Consider the following 10,041-nt stretch of genomic DNA (forward strand, 5'->3'; position numbering starts at 1 on the left):
TTTCCATAAGAAAAGGAAATAAAATTCAATCTTGTACAGACCACTATTATTTAGATATTCTTTTATTGATAAAACCCCCCACCTAATCCCGAGTGTTTTAAATAATGTCCAATCAAAATGACTTGTCAAGGCAAAAGATAAGGAGCTGAAGCAAGACGTTTATTCTTCTGCAAAAGGGCTTGTGGCCAACAGTGGCCCTCAGGCAGCAGCGCCCCTCACCCTTCTCACAGAACTGTCTCCTCCACCTTTGAACTGGGCTTCACAATCTCCCTGTGGTCTAAATAAGGAAGAGAACCAGAGGATCTCTACCAGGGGGTTAGCAAGCACTGCAAGTAACTATTATCTGGCCTAAAGAATTCAGAACTAGCGAGCACAGGTGGTTATAGATAACAATTTATAATTTTTTTGTACTAAACAATTGTTCTGTTCATGTTCCTTTGAAGACCTAACCATCTCTTAACACTGCATGAGAGATAGCATAATGATGATGCAAACAGACCTTCATGCTTGAGGATCCAAAGTCCTAAATTCAGTCCCCTGCCCCAGCAGAAAACAGAGCACATTAATGTTCTGGTAATAAATAAGTAAATAAATAAAAATTGAATCCTAATATGCCATTAGCACTACTGTGTATTCTATAAAACCAATACAGTAACTTACTCAAATCAGGACTAAACTATAATCACTCAACATCTGTTAAGCATTCAAAACCTGGTTGCCATACAGATTGAGCCAGTTACAATTATTATACATCAGAAATGCATGCTTTATGAACAGGTGAAAAATGAACTAAGTCCATTAGCAGTGGTAACTGTAAACAGGGTGGGCGGATAAGGGAAGTGGGGAACCAATGTAGTGTTTACAAGAATAATTATCTATGGCCTACTTAAATCTATATAGCCTGTATCTAAAAAGCACTACAGAATGTTGAGGGATCAAGGTTTGAGACACCAATGAACAGGGTACTATTACAACAGGAGTGAAGTATTGTTAACATTGAGCTATGCACTGCATTTTTGAATGATCACAGTCCTGGACGAGCCAAGCAATGGAGATTTAGAAAGCCGAGTAATCGGCCACACTGCACACAACAGACAAGCTCATTTTGTCTCGTCTGTCTGGAAACCCATGCCTTCCAGTGTTGTAGTTCAGATGGGATTACACCCACTTGTAGGGCTGTGAGTTTGTGGTGAGCAGAGCTCCAGTCGGCTTCTGCACAGCCAGCATGGAATCCAGCCCGACACGAGCCTTTGAACCATGCTCTGGGCTCCAGCCCTACCTGTGTGCACTATGCTCCGGGATCCAGCCCTGCCTGTCTTCACCATGCTCCGGGCTCCACAGCCCTGCCTGTGTGCACCATGCTCCGAGCTCCACAGCCCTGCCTGTGTGCACCATGCTCCGGGCTCCACAGCCCTGCCTGTGTGCACCATGCTCCGGGCTCCACAGCCCTGCCTGTGTGCACCATGCTTCGGGCTCCACAGCCCTGCCTGTGTGCACCATGCTCCGGACTCCACAGCCCTGCCTGTGTGCACCATGCTCCGGGCTCCACAGCCCTGCCTGTGTGCACCATGCTCCGGGCTCCACAGCCCTGCCTGTGTGCACCATGCTCCGGACTCCACAGCCCTGCCTGTGTGCACCATGCTCCGGGCTCCACAGCCCTGCCTGTGTGCACCATGCTTCGGGCTCCACAGCCCTGCCTGTGTGCACCATGCTCCGAGCTCCACAGCCCTGCCTGTGTGCACCATGCTCCGGGCTCCACAGCCCTGCCTGTGTGCACCATGCTCCGGGCTCCACAGCCCTGCCTGTGTGCACCATGCTCCGGGCTCCACAGCCCTGCCTGTGTGCACCATGCTCCGGACTCCACAGCCCTGCCTGTGTGCACCATGCTCCGGGCTCCACAGCCCTGCCTGTGTTCACCATGCTACGGGCTCAGGCCCTGCATGTGTGCACCATGCTCCGGGCTCCACAGCCCTGCCTGTGTGCACCATGCTCCGGACTCCACAGCCCTGCCTGTGTGCACCATGCTTCGGGCTCCACAGCCCTGCCTGTGTGCACCATGCTCCGGGCTCCACAGCCCTGCCTGTGTGCACCATGCTCCGGGCTCCACAGCCCTGCCTGTGTGCACCATGCTCCGGGCTCCACAGCCCTGCCTGTGTGCACCATGCTCCGGGCTCCACAGCCCTGCCTGTGTGCACCATGCTCCGGGCTCCACAGCCCTGCCTGTGTGCACCATGCTCCGGGCTCCACAGCCCTGCCTGTGTGCACCATGCTCCGGGCTCCACAGCCCTGCCTGTGTGCACCATGCTCCGGGCTCCACAGCCCTGCCTGTGTGCACCATGCTCCGGGCTCCACAGCCCTGCCTGTGTGCACCATGCTCCGGGCTCCACAGCCCTCCTGTGTGCACCATGCTCCGGGCTCCGAGCCCTGCCTGTGTGCACCATGCTCCGGGCTCCACAGCCCTGCCTGTGTGCACCATGCTCCGGGCTCAGGCCCTGCCTGTGTGCACCATGCTCCGGGCTCCACAGCCCTGCCTGTGTGCACCATGCTCCGGGCTCCGAGCCCTGCCTGTGTGCACCATGCTCCGGGCTCCACAGCCCTGCCTGTGTGCACCATGCTCCGGGCTCCACAGCCCTGCCTGTGTGCACCATGCTCCGGGCTCCGAGCCCTGCCTGTGTGCACCATGCTCCGGGCTCCACAGCCCTGCCTGTGTGCACCATGCTCCGGGCTCAGGCCCTGCATGTGTGCACCATGCTCCGGGCTCCACAGCCCTGCCTGTGTGCACCATGCTCCGGGCTCCACAGCCCTGCCTGTGTGCACCATGCTCCGGGCTCCACAGCCCTGCCTGTGTTCACCATGCTACGGGCTCAGGCCCTGCATGTGTGCACCATGCTCCGGGCTCCACAGCCCTGCCTGTGTGCACCATGCTCCGGACTCCACAGCCCTGCCTGTGTGCACCATGCTCCGGGCTCCACAGCCCTGCCTGTGTGCACCATGCTTCGGGCTCCACAGCCCTGCCTGTGTGCACCATGCTCCGAGCTCCACAGCCCTGCCTGTGTGCACCATGCTCCGGGCTCCACAGCCCTGCCTGTGTGCACCATGCTCCGGGCTCCACAGCCCTGCCTGTGTGCACCATGCTCCGGGCTCCACAGCCCTGCCTGTGTGCACCATGCTCCGGACTCCACAGCCCTGCCTGTGTGCACCATGCTCCGGGCTCCACAGCCCTGCCTGTGTTCACCATGCTACGGGCTCAGGCCCTGCATGTGTGCACCATGCTCCGGGCTCCACAGCCCTGCCTGTGTGCACCATGCTCCGGACTCCACAGCCCTGCCTGTGTGCACCATGCTTCGGGCTCCACAGCCCTGCCTGTGTGCACCATGCTCCGGGCTCCACAGCCCTGCCTGTGTGCACCATGCTCCGGGCTCCACAGCCCTGCCTGTGTGCACCATGCTCCGGGCTCCACAGCCCTGCCTGTGTGCACCATGCTCCGGGCTCCACAGCCCTGCCTGTGTGCACCATGCTCCGGGCTCCACAGCCCTGCCTGTGTGCACCATGCTCCGGGCTCCACAGCCCTGCCTGTGTGCACCATGCTCCGGGCTCCACAGCCCTGCCTGTGTGCACCATGCTCCGGGCTCCACAGCCCTGCCTGTGTGCACCATGCTCCGGGCTCCACAGCCCTGCCTGTGTGCACCATGCTCCGGGCTCCACAGCCCTGCCTGTGTGCACCATGCTCCGGGCTCCGAGCCCTGCCTGTGTGCACCATGCTCCGGGCTCCACAGCCCTGCCTGTGTGCACCATGCTCCGGGCTCAGGCCCTGCCTGTGTGCACCATGCTCCGGGCTCCACAGCCCTGCCTGTGTGCACCATGCTCCGGGCTCCGAGCCCTGCCTGTGTGCACCATGCTCCGGGCTCCACAGCCCTGCCTGTGTGCACCATGCTCCGGGCTCCACAGCCCTGCCTGTGTGCACCATGCTCCGGGCTCCGAGCCCTGCCTGTGTGCACCATGCTCCGGGCTCCACAGCCCTGCCTGTGTGCACCATGCTCCGGGCTCAGGCCCTGCATGTGTGCACCATGCTCCGGGCTCCACAGCCCTGCCTGTGTGCACCATGCTCCGGGCTCCACAGCCCTGCCTGTGTGCACCATGCTCCGGGCTCCACAGCCCTGCCTGTGTTCACCATGCTACGGGCTCAGGCCCTGCATGTGTGCACCATGCTCCGGGCTCCACAGCCCTGCCTGTGTGCACCATGCTCCGGACTCCACAGCCCTGCCTGTGTGCACCATGCTTCGGGCTCCACAGCCCTGCCTGTGTGCACCATGCTCCGGGCTCCACAGCCCTGCCTGTGTGCACCATGCTCCGGGCTCCACAGCCCTGCCTGTGTGCACCATGCTTCGGGCTCCACAGCCCTGCCTGTGTGCACCATGCTCCGGGCTCCACAGCCCTGCCTGTGTGCACCATGCTCCGGGCTCCGAGCCCTGCCTGTGTGCACCATGCTCCGGGCTCCACAGCCCTGCCTGTGTGCACCATGCTCCGGGCTCAGGCCCTGCCTGTGTGCACCATGCTCCGGGCTCCACAGCCCTGCCTGTGTGCACCATGCTCCGGGCTCCGAGCCCTGCCTGTGTGCACCATGCTCCGGGCTCCACAGCCCTGCCTGTGTGCACCATGCTCCGGGCTCCACAGCCCTGCCTGTGTGCACCATGCTCCGGGCTCCGAGCCCTGCCTGTGTGCACCATGCTCCGGGCTCCACAGCCCTGCCTGTGTGCACCATGCTCCGGGCTCCACAGCCCTGCCTGTGTGCACCATGCTCCGGGCTCCGAGCCCTGCCTGTGTGCACCATGCTCCGGGCTCCACAGCCCTGCCTGTGTGCACCATGCTCCGGGCTCCACAGCCCTGCCTGTGTTCACCATGCTACGGGCTCAGGCCCTGCATGTGTGCACCATGCTCCGGGCTCCACAGCCCTGCCTGTGTGCACCATGCTCCGGGCTCCACAGCTTTTAGAGCCTGAGCCAGTGTGGACCGGCCAGCCGCGCTAAAGTGAGTTTATTCGCTTCAGTGAGGGTCGTTGCGCAAAGCAGAAGGCACTTTGATTTGCCCCTTTATCACTTCACGCGCAGGGCGTGCAACGGTGGACGAGGGGCCGCAGCTGGCGGAGAGCTGGACCCGCCCCGCCCCGCCCCGCCCCGCCCCGCCCCGCCGCGCCGCTGACGTGGGGGAGGGGAGCGGCCCCCCGCGAGGCCCCCCCGCGCGTGAGGTCACAGGTGCTTGTGATGTGCGCAGGCGCGGCGTCGGGCTCGGAGCGGCGGCGGCGGCGCGCGGCTCGGGCGCCCCCCAGCGGCGCAGGACCGGCCACTGCTCCGCGGGCCCCGCCGCCGGCGATCGAGGCTAGTGGGCGGAGCGTCGGGCGCGGTCAGGTGACTCGGGGGCGGGGTCTCGCCGCGCGCACCGGGGAGGCGCAGGCGCGGGGCCGTGAGGGGCGGAGAGTGACCCCCGCGCTGAGGGCCTGAGCTTCGCGGGGCTGAGGGGCTGAGGGGCTGAGGGGCTGAGGGGCTGAGGGGCTGAGACGCTGAGACGCTGAGACGCGGTGCTGCGCGCGGCTGAGGGGCTGAGGGCAGGTGCTGCGCGCGGCTGAGGGGCTGAGGGCAGGTGCTGCGCGCGGCTGAGGGGCTGAGGGCCGGTGCTGCGCGCGGCTGAGGGGCTGAGGGGCGGCGGGGGCAGCGGGGCGAGTTGGCCGCGGGTGGCGAGCGTGGCGCTCTGGGGCCCTGAGGCGGCGGGATCAGCCGAGGCGGGGCTGAGGACGCGGGGCGGCGGGACGGACACGGGCGGCGGGACGGGGCGGAGGCTCCGGGTCGGGCGGGGCCGGGAGGCGCCCCCGTGCGGCCGCGTCTGAGGCGGCGTCGTTCTGGAACCCGGTGGCCGCGCGATGGTCCCACCTGCTCGGTGCCGCAGGCCAAGCAGCGCCCGAGTTCGCCCCCGGGAGGAGGGACGCGGCGAGAGCCATGGCCGCCGGGCCGGGGGGCGCGGTGGCTGCGAGGTGCCGGCCGGCCCAGCGACGCCCCGGAGCGGAAACAACCGCGACGGTAGTCAGCATAACGGCGGGCGTGCGGCGCTCCGAGCACAGCGACCACCAGGCCGGGCTCGGACCCGGGTTCGCGGCCCCGCTCCCCACCGCGGGGCGCTTGCTGCAGCCGAGAGGCCATGCCGCGGGTGTCTGTCCGTCCGCTCTGGAGCTCCCGAAAGGGGGAGAGAGCAGGGCGACCGCAGAGCGCCTCCTGGGCGGGGAGAGCGGGCGGGTGCTGGGTGCTGGGTGCTGGGTGCTGGGTGAGAGCGGCTGGGTGCTGGGTGAGAGCGGCTGGGTGCTGGGTGCTGGGTGAGAGCGGCTGGGTGCTGGGTGAGAGCGGCTGGGTGCTGGGTGAGAGCGGCTGGGTGCTGGGTGCTGGGTGAGAGCGGCTGGGTGCTGGGTGAGAGCGGCTGGGTGCTGGGTGAGAGCGGCTGGGTGCTGGGTGAGAGCGGCTGGGTGCTGGGTGAGAGCGGCTGGGTGCTGGGTGCTGGGTGAGAGCGGCTGGGTGCTGGGTGAGAGCGGCTGGGTGCTGGGTGCTGGGTGAGAGCGGCTGGGTGCTGGGTGAGAGCGGCTGGGTGCTGGGTGAGAGCGGCTGGGTGCTGGGTGCTGCCTGCTTGCTGGGTGGCCTGCACCCACCTTGCTGTGATGCCTGAGGCCGGGTGCTCACCCTGGAGATTGGAGTCTGGGCTCAGCAGGCCAGAAGGTGGCTCTCCTGCTCTCCCCCTCCGCCTCCCCCTCCACCTCCCCCTCTCCTTCCTCCTCTCCTCCCTCCTCCCCCTCTCCCCCCTCTCGCTCCCCCTCTCCTTCCCCCTCTCCCTCTCCCTCCCCCTCTCCCTCTCCCTCCCCCTCTCCTTCCCCCTCTCCCTCTGTCTCTCCTTCTCCCTCTCCCTCCCCCTCTCCCCCTGGCCCTTGCTCTCTCCCTCCCCCTCTCCCCCCTCTGCCTCCCCCTCTCCCTCCCTCTCTCGCCCTCCACTTCCCCCTCCCCCTCCCCCTCCTCTCCATCTCCCTCTACTGCCCAAATTCCACCTCTTGGTTTTTAAGATACAGTGGAATTTAGTGGAACTATCCCTAAGTTTGGGAGTCAGAGTTCTGGTACGATTTTGTGTGAATTTATTAAAAATTTATTTTTTTATTACCACCAGGGTGATTGCTAGGCCTTGGTGCTGTCACTGTGAATCCCCTGTCCTGCGGCCTTTTTTTTTTTTTCTCTATTTTTTTTTAATTAGGATGGAGAGAAATTGAAAGACACCTGCAGACCTGGGAGCTGGGGCTGGAACTCAATATGAGGAAGACACTGACAATTCCAATTATGGGCTATAACTAGCAATCTAGCAGCTCTTCAGAAATGCCAAGACATTAGTAAAAAACTGAAAAATTTGGGAGTCGGGCTGTAGCGCAACAGGTTAAGCGCAGGTGGTGCAAAACACAAGGACCGGTGTAAGGATCTGGGTTCGAGCCCCCGGCTCCCCACCTGCAGGGGAGTCGCTGCACAGGCAGTGAAGCAGGTCTGCAGGTGTCTGTCTTTCTCTCCCTCCCTTTTGTCTTCCCCTCCTCTCTCCATTTCTCTCTGTCCTGTCCAACAACAATGACATCAATGGTGACTACAACAATAAAACAGCAAGGGCAACAAAAGGGAATAAATAAGTAATTAAAAAAATTAAAAAAAAATGGAAAATTCAAGAGTTCTTGAATCACTGGTCTGTCTCAATTATATAATAGAGAAGTCTTTGGTTTAAATCAGGCTAAAACATCTTTGGTTGGCATTAATATTCTTTTGAGAGGCAATATTACATGGTACTTAAGGCCATGGGTTTTTGAATTAGTTTGAAGTCACATTTGACTCCACTATTTTGTAACTGTCATCTTGGGTAACTAGATTGAAGTTTTTTTTTTTTTTTTCTGAGAAGACCATAGATTGAAGTACTTATTTTCCTTATTTTAAAATAATAAAGATACTTCTTTAAGTGATAGCTGTTTAGATGATGAAATAATTCACACCATAGTGTTGATCATAATCTTCCACACACAGTGAACATTCCACCATGAGTGATTGCTGCTACTATGTTAGCAGTTCTGCTTCTCTGGGTTTCTATGAATAAGTAAATATTACTGGATTTATCTGCAGCTCATGTCTACTGAATTTGCACTACTTATACTATTAAAGGTAAACTTAAGAGTTTGGTTGGTTTGTGATTTATGATTAACTGCTTTTTTAAAAAAGCGTTTGCATACATTCAGGTAGGGGGATATACACCAGATAATATGCCATACCTGTTAACAGTGAGGGGATAATTTCAGGCAGACAAGTACATTTTCTAAACAGGCATATGATTTTCTTTTTCTTTTTGGCAGGAGATCTTTTTTTTTCTTCTGTTGCTCATCATTCATTCATCCAGGCCTTTGAGTTTTCAAACCCTCTAACAAAAAGATGGAAACTAACATACATTTATTATACAAGGTATTTTTTTTAAATTCTAAGTATTCCTTTTAAAATTAGTTTATATTGTCTCACATACATAACCAGTAAGCAAATTCATAAGGTAATAAGCTCAGGTGAGTTGAGCTTTTTATAATATTGAATTCCCCCAAGCCACGTTAGTATGGAGATCTGTTGTGTATGGTGAGAATCTTTGGGGGCACTGGGACCAGGGTAAGTTTTTACATCAGCAGTATGTAGCAGACACGTTATACAGAGCTGGGAAACTGCACAGGTGTAGACAAAGGTGCTGCTTTTCACTAGGCCCCAGTAAAAACACATCAGTACAGCCTCTATTTGATCACAACTCACCCTCCACTACCACCTCTGGTACCCCTGTGTCCCCTCTACCCTAGGCCCCATTGCATTCTCCTTGGGTCTTAGAGCAGTTTTTTAGATTTACAACAAAACTGAAAAGCACGGAGGTATTCTCATATGCCCCACATACCTTGGTGAACAAAGCCTTAGTTAACATTCAGTCCTGTATGTAACAAAGTGGTTGATATGTTATACTTGACGAACTTATATTCATATCCAAAGTTGACAGTTTATATTACAACTGACCCATTTTTGGTGCACCCTGTCAGCTTGAATAATAGCATATGAGGTAGTTTCACTGCCCTAAGTATTTCCCATGCTCTGTGTATTCATCTCACACTATATCCTCCTCTGGCAACCACTAACATATGTCTCCACAGTTTTGTTTTTTTACTGTAGCCTACATTTAGACTCATATATAATCTCTATAAAGTTTGGGGTGGGGTCTTTCATTTAGTAGTTTACTTCATAGCTCATTTTTTAGTGCTAAATAGTATTCCATTCTCCAGATACACCATAGTAAGGACAAAATTTGACACTTATGAATATATCTTATAAACATCTCTGTAGGGCTTTTTTTTAAAAACTCCTTTGGGCAGATACCCAGGAGGGTATTTGCTGAATCATATGGTAAGATTAAATTTAGTTTTATTATAAGAGACTGAAACTTCTAGAGTTGCTGTTCCAGTTTGCATTTCACCCTGCAAAGAATAAGAGTTCCTCTAGCTCTACAGGCTTGCCAGCTTTTCATGCTGTTATTGTTTTGAATTCTAGACATTCTAATAGATTTGTAGTGGTAACTTGACATTTTAAATTTATTTAGTTCCCTGATGTTGAACATCTTTTTCTGTGCCTCTTTTTTTTTTTACCTGTGCATCAAGTTCAGACAGGTTTCCTATTAAAAAAAAATCATTAGTGATTTCACAAATTGTTAGATTTTAAGGATGTATAGTCACCCACATATGGTGTGTATAGGTTACACACCCTCTATAAAAGTGTCTGATTTTTCATTGTGGTGGTCTTTTTTTAAAAAAAAAATATTTATAAAAAGGAAACATAAAAACCACAGGATAAGGGGGTTACAACTCCACACAATTCCCACCACCAGAACTCTGTATCCCATCCCCTCCCTTGAAAGCTTATGGGGTGCAGAAGGTGGGAGGTCTGGCTTCTGTAATTGCTTCCCCGCTGAACA

Source organism: Erinaceus europaeus, chromosome 12, assembly GCF_950295315.1.
Source record: "Erinaceus europaeus chromosome 12, mEriEur2.1, whole genome shotgun sequence".
NCBI classification, from domain to species: domain Eukaryota; kingdom Metazoa; phylum Chordata; class Mammalia; order Eulipotyphla; family Erinaceidae; genus Erinaceus; species Erinaceus europaeus.